Below are 21,428 nucleotides of genomic sequence, written 5' to 3' on the forward strand. Positions count from 1 at the left end.
ATTTACACAGCATATCAGGGGAGTAAAACTTTTGGCATGAAAAACATCAAAACATGGAACACATACCCATAAAGTTTCTATAGAACATAACTGTGTAACTCCATCATGAGGTTTTTTTAAGGTATAAATTATTAATTGTCAAAATTATTGTTATTGAAATAGTCCCAAAAGATTGCAATATGATTAGGGCCAAAAGAGTAATGTTTTAGCCAATACATTGCCTACTTCTGGGATAAATTGCTATTCTGTGGCCAACTTTTTATTGTAAACCATGTTATGTAATAAAACACAAGCTCCTCCAAAATGAACATGGGCCTTTATTATATTTTTGGATTAAATTTCCATCTTTAAATAATTTTCAGTATTGTGTGTTTCTTTACCTTCATTATGAAGAAAAAAAATTTTGGATATGGGCTTTGGAGAAAATCATGGCCTCATCAGGATACAAATAAATTACATATGGCCCATTAAAAACTGTCAGTTCAATTCAGATAACATTTATTTATTATTAGTTGTTTTAAAAGCTTATAGTTATTTTCCAGATTATTTCATTGTACTTTACTTACCCTCATTTAAAATTGTTTTCCTATGGTGAACTTTCCATTTTAATTTTTCTTTCCATTACTTTCCTACTGAAAGTTAAGGAAAAAATGTGCTATGATTTGCCATTTGCCTTGTAAATCATTATCATATTCTGGGCAATACTATTCCCAGAATTGCCAGTGGGCCTTATGCCATTTGTTTGCATGTGTTGTGTTGACATATGAATGTTAAGAGAAACAAACTTACTTTATCGAGATTCACTTATTATGTGGCACTGTGTCCTATGCCAAAGCATATCAAAAGATTGTGTCATCAAATATTCTAACATTTTTAAAAACCTGTTAAAATTTTCATGCACTAGAACCAGTACTTTTGGTTTTATCTCACATAATTTAGCTGGAGAAGTGAATTTATTTAGTGTATTATTTCATTATTTGTGTCAATAAGTTACAGAGATATAAAAGCCACTTATTAGTCAAAAGCTGTTAAAAGTAATGCATATTTCTAAATTTAACAGCATGGGGTAAGGTAAGAAGCACAGGATTTAGAAATAGGCAGATATTAATTCAAATACTGGATCTGCAAATTACCGGCTATATAAACATCTAGTACATGGAGGAAATGATAAATACCTTGGAAGATTGTTGCAAGGATTAAATTAGATGATATTATAGGTTCAAAAAATTGAAAGCCTGTAGCAGTTCAAGGGATGATGGTAGAACTAATGGGAAGGACAAGAGTAGTGTGGGCACGATGATCCCATAGGTAAATATGAACTGATTTTTACTTTTCATCTAGAATTTTACTGTTTTAGGTAAGCATAGCTATGATCTAATGTGCTTTCCCATTAATCTAATTTGGTAGCAAAAGTGATGATGATGATAGCTGAGCTGGTGAGATGGTTACTGTGATGTGGGTAAATGACATTGATGCGAACACTGCTTTGAAGATGGTCCAGTGTGACTGGGGTGTAGTCCGATGATGACTGGTGTGAAGGCGATGTGGTGTGCTAACAAAGTCACACGTGTCAGGAGGTGAGGGTGTGGTGTGACAATGGAATGGTGTGATGGTACAGTATGGTGACAGTATCGTTCTATTTCTCTGATGGAATCCTCACTCATACACATTTTGGCCCGAGGAATAATTCTAGAGGACAAGAATCTTAAGGATGAGTTTTCTGAATTGGTTCTGAGCATTCTGAATGGTTCTCTAATGTGACTAAAGGTATTAATGATGGTATTTCCAGTGATGAAGAGGGCACTGGTGTGGCATGCCCTGGTGTGGCAATTGGGATGTACAAATATTGCCATTGGTTATTTCTAATCAAATACCTATAGGAGGCAAAGTTCTGGGTGACCACATATGTGATGCCTTAGAACATTCTAACCACACTAAGGAGTATAATTAGGTTTGGGTGACGACTGTACCTTCACTTACTGGAAAAGCAGGGGGACAAATGGGTGAGCTCAGGGCTTCACATTCCCAGCTTTAGGTCTGCATAGATGACCTAAAAGCTTCTGCATCTGCCCTGAAATCAGCCCTATCACCCATCATTGCAGGACCAAAGTTTCTGAAAACCAACCCACAATGCTGTCTTGTGAGTGGCTGAATTACAAGGTAAACTGAGTTTCCCAATTTCCAGAATATCTTAGTGTCTTTCAGGGAGTTAAAGTGAGGGCACTGATTGGGAAGAAATAGAATCCTGTAATTTTGAATGAGGACATACAGACAGATCCCAATGAAACTGGGGGCATTGAACCCTTACATTCTGCCAAGACTTCTTTGCCAGTAAAAGTAGCTTTTCTACCCTTGACTGAGGAAATTAGCTCTGCTTTGCCTGAAGAATCAATACTGGTGAGTGGCCTTGCAGGACACGGCTGATTCTCCTATGACCAATCCCACCAAACTTTGGCACCTGAAATAAACTCATCCCATCAGGTACTGGTGGTCAGGGTTCACAGTGTGACCCCACACTCCAGAGGAACTGAATGGCTTTTCCAATGTACACAGACAGATATCCAGGGACTATGTGTGGGAATGGGTCTTAGCATGTAAAGTAACAGCGAAGGGAGCATCACACTGGATCAGGCTGAGTGTATTGACATGCACCCAATAAGCAGAGATCTTGGATTTAATGCTGCAGCTTTAGGGGTTCGAAAGGGCTCTTGTAGTGTGACTGATTAAAGCATGGACCCAAAGGTGAATAAAAGAAATGAAGTTGAAATGCCAGAACTTCCTTGGTATACTGTAGAGGAAGGAACCCAGTGGCACAGGGAGGCTCAGTTGGTGGAGCACGTTTGTCGTGTAAGACCTGCTCACTCACCCTGGGAAGACAAAGCTGTCATCATAACTGACGAACAAATTTGTGAGAAGAGCCACAGCAGCCTTGAAAGGCTCTGTGGTCACTCTTCTCTGTTGGTCATGAATTAAGTAGGAGTTACTAGCATCAAACTGAGATCACTCAATGAAATGGGGAAAATGGGATCCTGCGGTTGCAGTGGTCAACTGACAACCCTTAATTCCCAAATATGCTGTAGGCATGGCTACCATAATGGCAGGTGAATTAAAACAGTGATCAGAATAGTCTGACTGGCAGAGAGCTCTGTGGCATTGACTGGTTTATCACGGTGACCCTAGAGAAGAAATAGGTGTGCAACCTAGTATATTCTTATTTGATCTGTATAAGTAGGCAAGTTCTATGTCTAATGAACGGAAGTCTAACTTAAATCAGGGAAATCATGACCCCTCAATAGACTTGCATCAATCTATAGACTCTAAACCCTTAAATGAATCAGAGGTCAAGTTCCTTTGGAGAAGGACCCTGCTACAATGCCAAAAATTTACACTGTTAATTCTTCTCCCAGTATTCCCCAAAGGGATCTATGGCCTTTACTAGAGTGACTATGCACTGGGGGAAAGTGAAGTAATAAGACTTTTGGGGTATTACTGAACTCTGGCTCTAGACTGATGCTAATTCTTAGAAGCCCAAAACCTTTCTGTGGCCTAGCAGAGCAGGGACTTAGGGAGGTCAGGTGATAAGTGGGGCCTTAGCTTGGAGCTGTCTCAGACAGGGTCCCTCAACCTATCGTGTCATTTTATTTCTCTTGGTTCCAAAATGCATAATCGCAATAGACATAACAACTGCTGAGTTCTCACATTTGTTCTGTCACATTTGTGAAGAGGTCAGGAAAAGTAGTAGGAAAGGCCCAGTAGAAGCCACTAAACCTGTTTCTACCTACAAAAATAGTAGACCAAAAATAATACTGCATTCCTGGAGGGAACGCAGAAATCAGTGCTACCATAATGAACTTGAAAGTTGCAGGGATGGTGACTCCCACCACATCCCCATTTAACTCACATATTTGGCTCATGTAGAAAACAGATGGGTTTGAAGAATGACAATGAATTATCCTAAATGTAATTAGATGGTGAATTCTATTGCAGCTGCTATCTGAGATATGATTTTATTGTTTGAACAAATTAACATACCCTCGGGTATTTTGTATATAACTACAGATCTGGCAAAAAGAAAAAAAAATTGCTCTCTATTAGGAATGACCACCGGCTTGCTTTCAGCTGGCCAGGTCGGCCCTACACTTTCACTGTCCTGTCTCAGGGATATATCAACTCCAGCCCTAGGTCATAATTTAGTCCGCAGGGAGCTTGATTGCTATTCTAGCCCAAAAGACATCAGGCTTGTCCACGATGTTGGTGACATTGTGCTGATTGGAACTGGTCAGTAGGAAGTTGAAACTGCTTTAGACATATTGGTAAGGCATTTGTGATTCATAATAAATCCTGAGAAAACTTCAGGGGCCTTCTATCTCAGTGAGAAGTATACGGCACCAGTGGTGTGGGGCAAGTCAATATATCCCTTCTAAGGTAAATGATAAATTATTGTATCTGGTCCCTCCTATAACCAAAGAAGGGGCACAATGCCTTGTGATTGCCTTCGGGTTTCAGAGGCAACATATCCTTCACCTGGGTGTGCCACTATGGCCTATTTGCTGCATGACCTGAAAAGCTGGTAGCTCTGAGTGGGGCCAGGACAAGAGAATTCTGCAGCAAGTTCAGATTGCCATGCAAATTGCTCTGACTTAGGCTGTCTGACCTGGCACATCCACTGGTGCTTAACGTGTTGGTGGCACATGGGGATGCTGTTCGGAGCCTTTGGCAGGCTTCCACAGATGAATCATACCTTAGGATTTTGGAGTGAAGCCCTGCCATCCTCTAAAAATAATTACTCTCCTTTTGAGAGAGTTTTTGGCTTGCTTCTGAACCTGGGTGAAGAATGAAAGCAATTTACAGTGAGTCACTACTTACCATTAGAGCTGAGCTGCCTTACATGAACTGGATACTGTCTGACCCATCTGGCCATAAAGTCGGGCATGCACAGAAAGACTCTATCATCAAATGATATGTATTCAAAAGAAATAATATGTATCTTAGATGAACCACTCATATGGCAATAATAAGTGATACGTATGCAACTGGGCCTGCACAGACCTTGAGGGCATAGCTAAGTTACATGAAGAAGTGTCCAAAATATCCATGGCTCCTGCTGCTGCTCCATTACCTCCTCCCTCCCTGCACATACCCATGCCTCAGGGGAGTCCCCTATGATCATTTGATGAGGAGTAGAAAACTAGGACCTGGTATGCAGATGGCTCTGCACAGTCTGCAAGTGCTACCTGGAAGTGGACAACGGACAGCACCGCAGACCCGTTACGGAACATCCCTGAGGGACAGTGGGAAAGGAAAATCCTCCCAGTGGTAAAACTTTGAGTAGTACACTTTGTTGTTGATTTTGCTTGGAAGGAAAAATTGCCAGAGATTTTTCTGGATGGTCAGGGTCTTGGAATGAATATGATTGGAAACTGGTGACAAAAAGGTCTAGGGGAAAACATACGTGAATAACTTCTCTGAAAGAACAAAGAATGTGAAGATATTTGTTCCCCAGGTGATTGCCCCCCAAAGAGTAACCTCAGTGGACAAGGATTTTAATAATCAAGTTGTTATTGATTTTGTACATACCAGTTAGCATCTTTCCCTAGCCACTTGTGTCATTGCCCAGTGGGCTAATGCACAAAGTGGCCATGGTGGCAGGGATGAAGATTATGCATGGTCTCAGCAACATGGACTTCTGTTCACCAAGGCTGACTTGGCTAAACCCACTGCCGATTTCCTCATCTGCCAGCAATAGAGATCAACACTGCATCTCTGATAATGGCATCATTCCTTAGGAAAATCAGCCCAGCTAATATTAGCAGACTGACTATACAGAAATACTTCCATCACAGCAGGGGCAGCACTTGATTCTGACAGAAATAAACACTAACTCTGCATGTGGATTTGTTCCCTGCATGTAATGCTTCTGCCGAAACTACCATCCATGCACTTGCAGAATGCTTTACCACCGTCGTGGTATTCTACACAGCAGTGCTTCTGATCTAGAAACTCCCTGTGCAATAAATGAAGTGTAGCAGTGGCCCTTTCTTGTGGAATTCACTGGTGTGTTCCCCATTGTTCTGAAGTAGGTGGATTGACAGATCAGAGCTGAGACATCCCAAAGCTGTGAGGAAAAATCACTTCTGCCATGGTACCCACTTCAAATTGTGCCCAGAATGTCCAGCCTGTCCTTCCTAATGGCCTGCACTGTGGATTTGGGTCTCACTTTCCCAGAACCCAGAACTGTGAAAGCCAGTTCTTGGAAATAAATCTCTCAGTATCTCCTACTGGTCTGTTTCTCTGGTTGAGCCCTAACTGATACAGCCCTTAAACACTAAACTTCCTTATTTACCTTATAGTCTGTCTTGTGTCAATACCCGAAGTCTTGCTCCTAAAGAGAGTGAAATTCCTTCAACTCACGATCTGGATTCCCTGAAGAACTGAGCACAAGGCCCTGACTAAATGCATGTTCAGGGAATGATCAGTATTTTTTGAAATTTGCTTTACTGTTGCTTAAACATTTTCCTATTCTGAAATGGGTAAGAAAGAAATCTTTTCATTTTCCCTTGTTTTCTGGTTTTGATGGATCTGAGATCTTGGGGAAAGTGTTGCTATGGAGGATGGAGGACAAGTACGTATTTCAGGTTTAGAATTATGTTAAGTTCCCAAAGTGGTTCCCTTTGTAAGTCATTCTTTGTCTCTGCTAATTGTACCCAAAAAGTAGTCTTTCAAATGGTTTTTAAGTGACATTAGGCCAATAGTAACTGAACTCAAATTCTAAACTTATAACCACAACTTGCTTTTTCCTTTAAATATTCTTTTATTCTAGCCTTTCACTGTTTACTTTCTCATTCCAATTCCCTTGGATGATGCAACTCATCAGTATCCTTCTCCAGAAAATGTATCCAGGTAATTCTATGTTATACAACATATCATTCATATTCCCAAGTTCATTTTCTCATTTATTCATCCCCCAAATAGCTACAAAGTACACATTACATATAAGGGATTATACTACATAATCTAGCATGTATGGGCCTCTTAATGACCAAGTCCAGTTCTTAGGATGTGCCAAAAATCAATATTAAAAACATCAAAATAAAAGCTTTTGACCAAATTTACTAATTGTTTGCATGCAGATAAACACTTTATTTTTCTCCTCCTCTGAATTTGGGTGGAAGGCATATTTTCAAAATGTCCTTGTGGTCTCTCCCTACAGCAAAAAGATAACCACATGCATACACTCCTATCTCCACTTTTTCTGAGAAATTCTTATGATTGAAAGTGAACTCAGATGCACACTGACAGACCATTTTGAATGGTGTATACTGTACGCATGGGCTGTAAGCAATCAAATATTTGCAGAAGAGCCATTGGTGTAGTCTTGCCATTTTTATCCTAGACAAAATACTAAAAAGGGTGGGGTAGTAGGCAGATGTCCAGAGAAATTTAACTTGGAGAGTTAAAATCATGTGCTACCAAATCCAGTCTGGAGTCCTCTTTTCTCCTGCAGAAAATACTATCTCCCAACAAGATTCTGAAGTGGGTCTCTCTGGCAGATGATATTGACCATGAAGAAAGTATCCTCTAACCTACAGTAGTGCCATTCTCAGACTATAACAAAAATGATATCCTAGAAATGAATCCTTTGGATGGGATTCCAGAGATCATTCTGCATTCCATGCCATAGAGGGCTGTGTTTCAGCCAAATTCCAGAGCATTATCATTGCCACAATGTGTCTGTTTACTCCATCTTAAAATGTCACATCAACATGACCTTAGAGAGGAGGTATTTGTTTGTGTGACTCCTTAGAGCAGATCTTTCTCTGTGGTGGGGACATTATGAATTGTTAGTAAATATGAAGTGAGTAGCAGAGGAAAGGAGAAAATCGGATCCTCAACAAACAAAAAGAATTAAAAAAAGAAAGAAAAAAAAGGAAAGAAAAGAAGAGAAAAAGATGACAATAATAAGACATATTACTAAGTTCTTAATATGTGTCAGACAACAGTGTAGAATATAGATGCTTGCATAATAACTCAGCCCATACTCTCCTGGAAATAAGAACTCATTATCTCTATTTTTAGATCAGGAATCTGGGCACAGAAAAGTGAAGTAACTTGCAAAGTCAGTACAGCTTCTCAGTGATAAAGCTGAGACTTGAACTCAAGCAGTGTCAGTTCAGAACCTGCACTTCTAAATGCTGCATCCTCCTACTTCTCACTAAAAACCAATAACCACAACATGAAGTAGGAAAGGGTAAGGAATTAGAAGAATTTATTCAATAAACATTTTGTTCAATAAATATTTATTGAACTGTTCAAGAAGACACAGCTCCTGTAATCAAAGAACTCACAATTCAGTAGAAAGGAAAAAAGGGTGGGAAACAGAACATGAGTGAATGCAATAGAGTACATGAATGGTAGCAGGGCTCTAGGCTGGGTAAGGCCTTTGGTGCACACACGAGATGGCAGCTATCTCAGCCGAGGGGGAGGTGGTGGTGCCATGGTTGTCCAGGGTATGATGGTGAGGCTGACTCAGAGGACCAGCTCTGGCAGCTGTGAGAAGTGTGGGTTGGGAGAAGATGAGGCCCCAAGATAGGAAGAATTATTATCACTGTTGTAGCCTGTCATGACACAGCATGTGTGAGCTGGTGAAGGCCAGAGTAAGACCACTGGCAACTGGATTAAAGAGAAAGGGGTAAACTGGGATTAGGTTTGGAGAAAGAATTGTCAAGAGCTGTTCCTCAACCAGTTGCCGTTAAGGAGATGTTATGCGTTGACTCCCAGGTTTCTGATATGGGCAACTTGATGGTGCCACCATGAACCTAGAGAGGGAACAGAGGAAGAAGAGTGAGTTAGGGGAGTCAGAGGGGGAGAGAGGCTATGCAGGTGGTAAGTTTGAGTTCTGTCTGATTGAGTCTGAGCTCGCCATGAGACTTCTAGGTTAAGAGGTCTAGGGAGCCCTAAGCTAGAGTGTGCGGATCGGACCAACATGAGTACAGCGGGGGCACTTCAGTCTTTCGGAGTGGGATTCTGTGGGCATGTGCTAAGTGGGAGAAGAACAGGGCAGGAAGGACCTCGAGATAATCCCGACCATGGCAGGAGCCTGCAGGGCAGTCAGATGTAGAAGAGGATTAACCACCCAAACCAAGGGAAGAGTTTCCAGTAAAAAGAGATCATACATAATGGAAACCGTTTATGAAATCTGACTATTGGGAGATTACTGGGACCTAGAGTCCAGGTAGAGGGCACTTAAAGAGGAGGGGCAATTTATCCCCTAAGAGAGGAGGGGAGGAGAGTAGAATAATGAGGCATTTGCCAGTGTTTTAAATCGAGGGCAGAAATTTAAGGTTAATCTGTGAGTTAAGAAGTGAGACTGGCTGCTGAAATGACAATGCAGTTGATCACAGTGGGCAACATTTGAAACATCCACTGAGGGAAAGGGACAACTTACAAGACTGCTGAATGGCAAAGTTGTCCCAGCTGGGCCTGAGAAGGATCATCAATTTCTAGTCACAAACCTGCATTCTGACTTCCCTCAGCAGCCCCCCACCCCCAGCAGGATGCAGGGGGTTGTGCTTAGAGGATGAGATACTGGGTTCCAAGAATTCAAAGGTAGACCAATCTGCATGCTTCCAATGGGAAGGGAAAGAGTCAGTGAGAAATGTCTGTTACCTGATTATCATTTGTTAAACTAAACATGCATTGATTACCTATGCTGTGCTCTGTGGAGAACAACTATTCAACTAATCACAGGTATTCACCAAGCACCTACTAAGTGCTCGAACACTCTGCTAGGCACCAAACATTCAAGGCTACATGTTTCCTTCCCTTAAGGTGCCTGTAGTCTGGTAGAGGAATCACATCAGGAAAGTGCAAAGGCACAGCAGTGTGGTAGAGGCTCTGGGAGAAGCACGCATGGGATGCTGGGGGATCATAGGGCAAGGAAGTCCAAACCCAGACTGGGTGGGGGAAGAGGGAAGATTTCCTGTTGGAGCCATGCCTGAGATGCAGAGACAAGTAGGAGACAGTCAGGCAGAGTGCTTAGATGAAGCCAAAAGGGGCACAGGAGGAGGCTGAAAAGTAAAGAGGACCAGATCGTAATCAGCTTTAAGGACCACACTAAGGAATTTACATTTTAGCCATTAATTCTCCTTTTTTTTTCTTTTTGGCAAATTGCATCAAAACAAGCAAGTATTTTTCTATCAGGGAGGTAGTAGCATAGCTTGAAATGTCTGTTGCTCTTTTAAAATTGAAGTCCTGTGCTTAAAAACCAATGTGAATATTGTAACCTACTCTATAATGGATTGATTTTAACATATCATGAACTTTTTTAACCTTCAAATAAATTAATTTTCAAGGAGATTCATCAGGCTCCTCTTGCAGCTTCCTGTCCAAAATTTTTTTGCTATAGGTTAAGTAAGAAAGGGCTGAATTATTTTAAGCAAGACTATTGCATCATCAGATTTCTGTTGAGGAAAATACCCTGGCCACAGTGAGTTATTTGGTTTGGGAAAAGACTTGGGACAGGAAAAGCAGTTGGGTAGCCATTACAGTAATCCTAACGAGAAATGGCGAGTTCCTCAGAACTGTCAGATGGCAGGCAAGAAGCACACACAGTCAAGGATTATGAAGAAAACCAGATTCAGGGAATTTGCTGTAAGGAATGAATGAGGAGTTAACATATCAGAACTCTGGATTGAATGCTGTTCTCTAAGGTGGTAAATAGAGGAGTCAGGGCCTCAGAAGAAATGGTGACTTCTGGACATTGAATTTGAGGCTCCTATGGGACATCCATGTACTGATGACTAACGTGTTTAAACATACATAAGGGGATGATCAGTATATCTGCAGACGTTAAAGTGGTGTGAGGGGAGAAGGTCACCCAGACACAGTAGCTTAGAGTTTATACAGCAGTTGGAGAAATGATCTGGAAATGATTAATAAAATTGCTAACAATTAAGTCCAGTAAGTCAGTTCTAATAGAATATAAAGGGCTGTGGGGACAGTTAGGGGCCAGAGTAGAGGTGTGTCAGGAAAAAGCAGCTCCCGAGATTCACTGTGGCCCTCAGAGCCTAGCTCACAGCCTTACCTGCACTGAGCCCCAGGCATATGCCAGGCCTTCTACCAGCTGCACCTTCTCTAAGGCCAAACCCCAGCACCACCTGGGGAAATGGCCCACACTTTTCACAGCCCTTGGGATGCCCTAGAAAGAGAACTTGGAAGGTGCGAACACAGGGTGATGAGTAACTGAAATTCCCGAGCATGCCGGTGAGCACAGAGAGCACGCTCTCCTTCCTATTATCAGTTCGGTTTGTGCTGTGGCAGCTGGAAAGCATTGACAAAGAGAGTCGCTCTGCTCCTAGAGACCACATGCATGGCCGCCTGTGCGGCAGAGAACAGCAGTACTGCCCACACGCAAGGCTGCAGTTCGAAGCTACGCCCAAGTGGAAGGGGAAGCCTTGAAGATACAGCTTGGATATAAATGAATTTTAATTTCCAGGACATTTTGGTAACTTCTAGGGACAAAGGATGCGATAGATAAAATTAGGCCTGAGCTGCCCCAGTATTTACATGGGACTTTCCCCAATTCCCCTTCCCAAGTCTTCCAGCAAAAGTGGTCCCTGCCCTTCCTCATCCGCCTGACCCTGTGGGAGCCACATTCGTGCAGCCCCGAGGAACCACTGACTGAGCAAAGATGCAGTGATGGGAAAAGTGTGAATGTGGGAGGATTTGGAGATGTAAAGTTTTGGGGGAAACGTAAGGCATGGACTCCTGGAATGCTCACTTTAACTCTCTTTAAAACGGTTACGTGTTCACTTTGGAACTCGGTGGTGGGAGGAGAATTTACATTACTATACTCAAAATGACATACATTTAAAAAAATGAAATACCAGTGATTAGACTTGTAGGTAGAGAAAACTATATGTAAAACCCTAAATTCTCAGTCATGTCTGGCTTGGCAGCCCTGAACACAACTTTTCATGGTATTCGTTTTTTATTTAAGAAGAAACATTCTTAAAATTTTCTGTATTATGTTTTTCTTTTGTACTCAGAAAAAACACTACAACCTGTTTTAAAAAAAAAGCAAAAATACTGTAAATGCTACCAAACTTTCCTTTCCCTATTCCATTACCAAGTCTCTATTCTCAAAAACTAATGTCAGAGCTAGACCCAAGCGATCTGAGCAACGGCGCCCTATGCGATCACCTGTGAGTTCTCTGTGACTTTAGTTTCCAAAGAGTCTTAATCTTGGAACTTCTAAAGAGCCAAGATTTATGTGGCCATAAGTGAAACAGTTCTTCTGGAATGAATAAGATCTAAAAGTTTAGAAATCCTCAGGCTATTCTCTAAACAAAGATGTGGGAAACTATTAATGTTTATATTGAAGATTCCCTAGTGTTGGTTTTCTTTCTTTCTTTCTTTCCTTTTTTTTTTTTTTTTTTTGGTCTTTATAGGATATGAATGGTGATGTCCTGTAATCCCTTGGAGTTGCCTATAGGCAGGGCACCCCTAGCTTGAGACATGGACGTGGGGGGTGGGGGCGGGTAGCTTACCTTCTTTAGTCATAAAAGGAGGCCAATATTCACACATACACACATAATACACTCACCCATGTCTTCTTAATCTTGGCAATTCTGAAGAACTAGAAGGAAGAAGAAAGTAAGTTTATTCTTTCCAATATTCAGCTACATCCACTTGTTCTTTAGGCAAGCCAGGGACCATGCCCAGGGCCATAATATTTATAGGGACCCACAAAGATGCTTTAGTGTCTTTTGAAATCAGAAGCAAAGAAATGGACCTTTGAATTGAAGGAAACATTTAAATATGTAATATTAACATACTCATCTTTATGCCAATGGAGACATTAACTATAACAATTAATGCTCTTTTATGGGGCAAGCTGCTCACAAAGGTAAAAGAGTCAGGGCCTCAAGTTGTAATGTGGCCCTCATGTCTGCTCTCCATTTCATGGGCTGGGGAAACCCTTTTGAAAACAGTCTCTGAGTCAAGCCTCTCAGTTCCAGAAGCAGGATGCGAATGAAGCCAGCCTCTCGGGTTTCATTACTAAAGAATTAGTTCACTTTCTTCAGAGAAATAAAATATTCCATAGCAACCAAGCCATCTACCAAATGTATTTCTTGATCACAGCATGAGATTGGACATGACAAAAAATTGTTCAATGCAAACTCGTTCCCAGGGAAAATGACTCAGAGTTCCATGAACTTTAAAATAAATTAGCTTAAGGTAGCATCTGCTATGTTAACAATCACCATGAAAGTCTGTGGCCTGAAAAAAACCCAACATTTATTAGCTCATGGTTCTGTGGGTCAGGAATTTGGCCCACAACTGGGCAATTCTTCTTCTGGTCCCACCGGGGATCCCTGCCGTCAGGGGCATCTTGGTGGATAGGAGGCTTCACTCAGAGCCTTGCAATGAGTGGGCTGCTGGAGAGGTCACCTGGGTCCTCCCCCAAGTGGCTTCTCCTGCCAGATAAACTGGAATCGTCATTGCCCTGGTGGAAGCAAACTCTGCATTTATAACATTTACCAAGTCCACTGGCCAATGCAGGTTATTCAAGACCAGCTTCAAGGAATGGAGAAGTGGACTTTACTTCTTGATGGAAATATCTGCAAAGCTGCTTTGCAAGGGGCATGCAAACAGGAATGAAAAGAATCTGTGGCCATCTTTTGCAACCTACCACACCTCTTCCTTCAAAATCCTCGTATCAATACTTCTGCCATGGTGCCTTTTTGTTGAATTCTTATGTGCAGATGATTGGTTTTACAGTTTAAGCTAAAGTTTAGTTTGGTTTTGGGGTGGGGAGAGATGGAGATACAATTGAAATAAACCCACTATTGCCTTTTAAACCATGTTTTATATTATATTTTTATAGTGTTCACATCATAATGTGAATGGCCAAGCCTGATTATGTATCAGACCAGTCTGAGTTTATATCAGTTTTGCCACTTACTGTGTGACTGTGGGAAAGTCACTTAATCACTCTGAGCATCACTTTCCTTCTCTGTGAAATAGAGACAATAAACCTCCTACTCAGGGTCATTGAAGAAGGAGAGAGAATTCCATAGCTTGCCAAGCAGGAGTACCCAGTGGTGTTCAGCCTTGGGACGACAATAATTATATCCAGGAAACCGCTAATTACAATAAAATCGATTCAATAAATAACTATGGCACATGTTCTTTGCACAAATAAACTCTCCCCAGTTTAACTTTACATCTCTTTTTCATGTGCTTTTATGAATTTTATGTGTTTAATGATTATATGTTCTGGTGACATCGTTTCTATTGCTAATGGGCAGCTGGCTCTGAAAAGGGATGTTTTCCAAGAACCAATATAGCTTTACTGGGATGTTTCATAATCAAGTCACACCAACCATATTGTAGTGTCATACTAACTACTAAAATTTGAAATTGTATTTCTCTCATTCAGATCCCTCACTGCAGTCTTTTTTTTTCCTTTCATTTTTAGAGTTAGTGTTGAAAGTATAAATCGATCATGCCTGTCTCAAGTTGAATGCATATACTTTCTTTAGTTAAACTCCTTGTTTTTGATGTCATCTTCTCCACTTTCACAATATTAATGACTTATTACCTCAAGTTACTTTCTTTATTTTTCATCCTATGGTTTCACATTCTAAAAGAAGGCCTTCCTGTTTCAAGATCCTTAAAAGACAAAGTGTCCACCTTGATATCATCAACTTGTATCTTATCCAAATGCATTTGCTTGTTTTACATTTAAACAACATGTAATCTTAGGACATCACCAAGCTTTCAACATGCCACATAGAGGAAGGCCTTGGTCTTTATCACTTGGGGTATGAGTTTATTAATAGTAAAGTTAAATAGAGGTTATATAATAAATGTGAAAGTAATGTCAAAACATAACTAAGCTAAAAAGTATTTTATCAGTAAAGCATAGCGGCTTTCCACTGATATTTACATTTTAATGAGGAAAAAATTTCATGATTTATAATTTGAAAGGAACATATATGGAATGAATAACTTCCATATTACTTGAGAGTAGACTATTAAGTCACTAGTCTTGTGATGTAAATCAAATGACATTCTTATTTATATTAATTTTCAGACTTCCTTGGGCTTTCTTCATGATTTGTTCCAGTTAAAGGGAAGAACGACAGTCTCTTACTACCTTTGTTCATTTAGCCAGATCTAAAATGAAAACCTTATCTTTAGTTAGAATTTGTCAACTTGTGATGTCAATGACATTTCTGGATTGATTAGGCTTTGTGATTTTAATTTCATTCTCCCCTCTTTTCTGTTACCTGATATAATAATGCCAAAAGCCAAGGAATATGTGTTTGAGTAGATTGCAAATATTTATATAAACATAATTAATATAAATGTTATATTAAGACTAAACGTGCATATTTATTTATATACATATATTTATACGTATTATATACATATATGTATTCATACACACATACATGTTCTCTTACATGTGTGTGTGTATGTGTACATGCACATACTTGGTTTTAATCACAAGAACTAAAAAGAATTCTAAAGGAATTTTTTCATTCCAGAATGAAGGTGTAGAAAACCTCCTTTTCATTAAATCTCACTAGCTGCGCAGGAGGTAGTCGATACTATAGAAAAGGTACTCAACAAATATTTGTGGAACAAATTCTTGTGTTAATAATAAATGTATTGGAAAATCAATAGCTAAGCTAAAGAGTATGTCTCCTTCATCATCTACTTGTTTTGTTCTAAAAGTCTTTGCTTCTGCACGGACATTCATTCTGCTTGCTGAAGTTTCCTTGTTAAAAATCCAAGATTTACTACCATTGAGCTTTGTCTGGAAAGGTTCTCATCTGTCCCACCTTAAGCACTCACTCTAGCTCTACTACATGGTGAATAAAAACTCAGAGAGGGGTGGGAAAAGTAGTTTGGAATACCAGCTGCACATGTACTTAATCCAGAGAGCACATTAATGAAATTAACTTAACATCCAGTGTTCCTTCCGGGTTGCCAGTTCAGGAGCCTCAGAAATTGCACTCCTGAAAGGCTAGTTGCATGAGGTTAGGTGTGACTCAAGGAAAGGTTTTCTTAGTGAGCAATATGCTGGAAAAAGAAGAAGTCTGTGGATAGTGTTTTTCCCCCATAGTCATTAAAATATCTGTACAGTTTGGTCATCAGATACATTGAAAATACTAAATATACACAAATTTACCCTATCTGATTTGATATCTTCAACACTTCTAAGAAAGAAAGAAATAGTAATAATTTTCTTAGTCTCAACATATATAAGTTTGTACAAATGTTAAAACATGAAATTTGTACAAAGGTTAATTACAGAAAAGTTAGAACATGATTTTAGAATGTGCAAATTAATAAAGAATTTTTAACCATTAGAATTATCCAATAAAATAGTTTTTAGATGAGGTAAACACCATAACGTCCATCAGGTGAGTAGTAGTTATGTTTCAGCATTTTGCTTTAGTGAATTTTAAGTAGATCTTTACATAGATCTTTTAGATATTAAAACAGTGAATGGTTCAATTATGGTGATTATTGTGCATATGAGTTCCCACAAAATTGACTGCATTTCGCATAATTATTTTGTGTTTTGTAGTTAACAATCTTAATCAGAAGTTCTCTTTTTGTGTAAAAGTATAATTTCATTTCTGTCTCTTTTTCCTTTAACATAGGTTTATTCCATGAAACCAGTAATTTCCAGAGGTGCAATTTAGCAGACTATTGCATATTCAGGTAGAAAATGCAATCGTTTCCTTATTTGTGACAAAGAAAACTATGTAGATATATGGAGAGAAAATGTTCTGGATCCAAAAATTCAGATAAAAATGATGCTGGACTTGAGAAAAACCTAGTAAAATCAAAAGAGAGCAGAGTTTAAGTAGTGATTTAGGTCCTTGACATGGTCTTAGTTTTTATATCGTTACTGGTAGTTTTTTTTTTCTTTAATCTTCTTTGAGGGATTGGCTAAAATATACACATGTAAGTGAATGTTTGCTTATTAATCAATCATCTCATTTAAAGATGCTTAATGTGATCATGTCAAGAGATTGTCTCAGCAGAAAAGAATGAAATGAATTTTGTGTTTTGTTTGTCAAATTTCAGTAATGTTTTACAGTTCATTAAGATCTCAACCTCTCCATTCAAGTGATAATAAGCCATTTTGATACCACATATATATATATATTTTTTTTTGCTAAATCAGTTACCATTTATTGCACATGGACATTAATAAATATTTTTAGAGCTACTACAATATCTTTTTTTTTTTTTGAGAGGGCATCTCTCATATTTATTGATCAAATGGTTGTTAACAACAATAAAATTCAGTATAGGGGGGTCAATGCTCAATGTACAATCATTAATCCATCTCAAGCCTAATTCTCGTCAGTCTCCAATCTTCGGAAGCATAACAAACAAGTTCTTACATGGTGAACGAATTCTTGCACAGTGAATAAATTCTTACATGGTGAACAGTACAAGGGCATTCATCACAGAAACTTTCGGTTTTGATCATGCATTATGACCTATAAACAATCAGGTCAAATATGAATATTCGTTTGATTTTTGTACTTGATTTATATGTTGATCCCACATTTCTCCTATTATTATTATTATTTTTATTTTTAATAAAATGCTTAAGTGGTATGATACCATATATTTTTAATTTGATATATATTTTTTATTCCAGGAAAGAAATCTATCTACGTAATTTTACATATATATATATGTGAAAGACAAGGGCTTCTCAAAAAGTAAATGTAAGCCTCAACTTAGGACAAAAGGTAAAATCACCCTCAACCATATGTGTAGCTTGGTCATTTGGAAATATGCTTTGCTTTAACACATAACTTTTAAAATGCGGGCTTGAAACCAATGGTAACTGACACCAACGATGGGGAGTTCACTCACTATGCATACACAGGATGCACTTGACAAATAGAATCTCTAATCCTCTCAGTAGCTGCTTTTTACTCATGAGGAAACAAATTAGCACTTTGTGTCAAATCACCTGGTTTCTGACAATACGCAGCCAACAAACCGCTGAAGGTACTTTTACACTCTTCATCCCCTCACAGGCCATCAGTTATACCTGCTGTGCATTTCTTCTTCAGAGAGCCACATTATTGTATCAGTATTCTGGGTGGGAAAGCAGACAGAAGGGCTTCGTAAGGCATGTGTTCTAGACCTACTTTGCCACCAGTTAGCTATGGGAACTGGGACGATGAATTGCTCTCAACTTTGGTTTTCTTCTCACAAAATATCACAGTTCAACAATAGTGCTAGAGTTTTATTTCAACTCAAAGTTTCCTTATAGGCTTAAATACGTCTTTAGACAGGGATTCTTTGTGTAGAAAGAACTAGAGCTCTCACTGTAATATTGAAGGAGCTTTTTTAAAAGAGGATGTTCATACCGAACCGCAACTTTGCAGTAAGGAATGCACTTTAGGTGGTCTCTGTCCTTCACCTGCTCCTTCTCCTTTAATACTATATCCATCAAACATTAAAGAGTGTACAATCAATTTCCCTATTTAATATTAAGGGGAGAGCTTTGGGCAATGGCAGTATCATAGCCAATGAGGTTTATCCAAGGTGCCATTATTGCTAATTGAAAACTTTTTCCGATACCCCGCCATGACGACTTGAAATACAGTCGGCATTGGCAATAAAAATATATATACATATATATATTAAGGGGAAAATCATTACGGGGGAAGTTATGTATATTCAAATGATTTATCTCAAGAATAATTACTTTAAGAAGGTACTAAGCCAATATAAACTTAATTGGAATCAGTTATTTTCCTTTTTATGCTTTCTATTAATATAGGAACTAAAAAATAAAATAAAGTTGTTTTATCACTTGTTTTTTTTCTCCTTTATTTGCTATCCTGTGCTCCTATCTATGTAAGTATATTATCTCCCCATGGTCTAATTGATAAACCCTGAAGGATTTTCAAATGTTGTGTCTGTATAGGATATTGACACAGTGTCTAGATAACAGGCTAGTTTTTTAATCAAAAACCTAGTGGGAAAAGTTTGCATTATCCCTAACTCAGGAATATTCTTCTTCCAGCCCTAAATTTAGAGTCCTCAACTTTAATCTAGCTGTGCTTTTTGTCTGGTCAGGAGGGGCTATTTATAAGGAGTCATACAAAATAAACATGAAAAGTTCACCATAAAATATGACAACCACTTTAAATAATGTTGACTTAATTAAACTTTAAACTTTATTTATATATTTTATGGCTTTAGTGTGAGCTCTTCTCGGATGTTTACTTCAGTGGAAAATCCATCATGTGAGGACCTTGAAAGGAATTAATCCCCCTACCCCTGGCACAGAACTCAGCTCCAACAATTTAGATCTAAATATTTAGTGATGGATGATACATGTTTATGGAACAGAGGGCAGCATGACATTTCAATGTGAGCTGCAGTTTCCATCTTGAGCATATGGTTGAAAAGGTACTAGAAGCTGAAGTTAATGCCAGCCAACGGAAGTTGATACTTTTTTTTTATGCTTGTCTTCCACCCCCACACTTGCCCATTCCATCTGTTTCTGAAGTCTCTTTAACAAAACTATTCTTGCCATCAACTTTCCAGAAAAGAAGTTCTGCTGACTCTCGTGCATTTGGTAGTGCATCCCATGGTTAAACTAATAGCCTTGCTGGGTGTCAGCCAAAGGTTACAGGCCTCTCAAAATATTCATGGAAAAAAAAAGTTTATCACTAAACTGAAGTTTCTCATTAGTAACCCTGTGGTGTCTAATCTGTGAAATTACATGATTAACTCCTTTGGAGAGTCCGCTTCAGTCGGGGTTTGTGATCCCACAGGAAGTTATTAAAAGTATCACCAAGATAATTCCCCAGCTTTGTACTTGGCCTCTGGGGTAAAGGAAATAGATCATTAGATGAGTACTTTATAATAAAGTCATAGATCACTCACAATTATTAAATGACTGTCAAGGAAGATTATTATTTTAAAAGTTGAGGACAATGTGATTTGAAAAACAAATAAAAACCATGAAAGAATTTCTTACTTCCTTTGTTTTGGAAAAGAAATGGGAAACATACTGTTTTCTCCCCCATGCTTCTTGAAGTTTATATTTTAATGTCTCTTTTCAAATACAGATATCTTACCTTGTGCTTTTTCTTTTGTGAAGTTGTTTAAATGTTCCTTGATGGATACAGTTCCTTTATCTACTTATACTAAGTAAAGTAAGTAAAGGATGCAAATATGTCAAAAAAAAAAGAGCCAAAGAAGAAATACCTCATGAATATGTATGAGTAACCTGAGAAGATTTTTCCTATAGTAGAAGGGATGTGGCTATGTGCATGGTTAATAGCCCACTGGAGGTTCACAGAGGTTATTCTAATCATTCATTCAGTTCACAAAACAATCTTTAGTGGCCAAGACACTTTGCATTTGGTAAAGAGGAGAATATAAAAAAACTAATCTTATAAGGAAAAACAATACCAGAAGACTCTGATTGTTAGTCCAAATGCACTGCACATTGCAGCTGTTTTTGGTAACTTCAATTGCATATTTGGTTTTTAAGCTCTGCTGTAGGATCTGAATCTTATTCTGGTCCAGACAGAAAAGTTTCACATGTCATTTTCCTATTTTGCTTTTCAAAATATTTACTGTAACATTTTTATTAAAAAAAAATCCTAATCAACAAAGGACATGATTTCTCTTGAAACTAATCCCTGGCCAGACTGAATTTTATAATAAAAAGTCCCACTGGTTATTCAACCAAACCATTAGATGCCCCAGTTTAACTATTCACACTGGGACTTGGCACTCAGTGGGTAATGATGTTTAAAGGTTCCAAATGAACTCAGTAGAAAAAGCCTGTTCATGCAGAAAGATTCTCATATGTGTTATGCCAAATGTTTTACAGATTTCTGAATGTCAAACTCATTCAGTAAAGGGAGCAAAGCAGGGCATTGGTAAAGATTGATTCTTCTTTGTTTTCTGTATAGTTTCTTAGTTTATTTGCATTCCCCATGATTTTCTGATCCTAACTAGAAAAAAAGCGTTGTCCTAAGAATTTCAGAAAAAGGGAAATGTATGACAGTTGAAAAAGAAATTCAGGCTTTCTGCTCACACTTGCATAAAAATTTCCTTGTATAGTTATATAATAAACTTCTGAAACATAGAATATTATTTCAAAACAAAAAATTGCACCAACCTACAGTCTTTTACCCTCTTTCAAGTCAATGGAAGCATTAAGTGATAGAGAAATATTGAGTATTGATGTAGAGGGAAAAGTTTGCTTTATAGATGCTTTATGATGCATTTATAGTTCTTTCCAACAGAGCCTAGTAAAGACTCTATTAGTGTGTGTGTGTGTGTGTGTGTGTGTGTGTGTGTGTGTGTGTGTGTGTGTGTGTGTGTGTGTGAAAACACATCAAGCT

General features: G+C 38.7%; 1 non-coding gene across 1 annotated transcript; it reads left to right on the top strand.

The window, feature by feature from the left end:
- The first annotated feature begins 18,555 nt into the window (after positions 1-18,555).
- Positions 18,556-18,696, top strand: LOC118967807 (U4 spliceosomal RNA). Its single transcript, XR_005055041.2, has one exon. It is a non-coding gene; the product is annotated as a U4 spliceosomal RNA (small nuclear RNA).
- The last annotated feature ends 2,732 nt before the right edge of the window (positions 18,697-21,428 follow it).

The sequence above is a fragment of the Manis javanica genome, chromosome 13, assembly GCF_040802235.1.
Source record: "Manis javanica isolate MJ-LG chromosome 13, MJ_LKY, whole genome shotgun sequence".
Classification (NCBI taxonomy): Eukaryota; Metazoa; Chordata; class Mammalia; order Pholidota; family Manidae; genus Manis; species Manis javanica.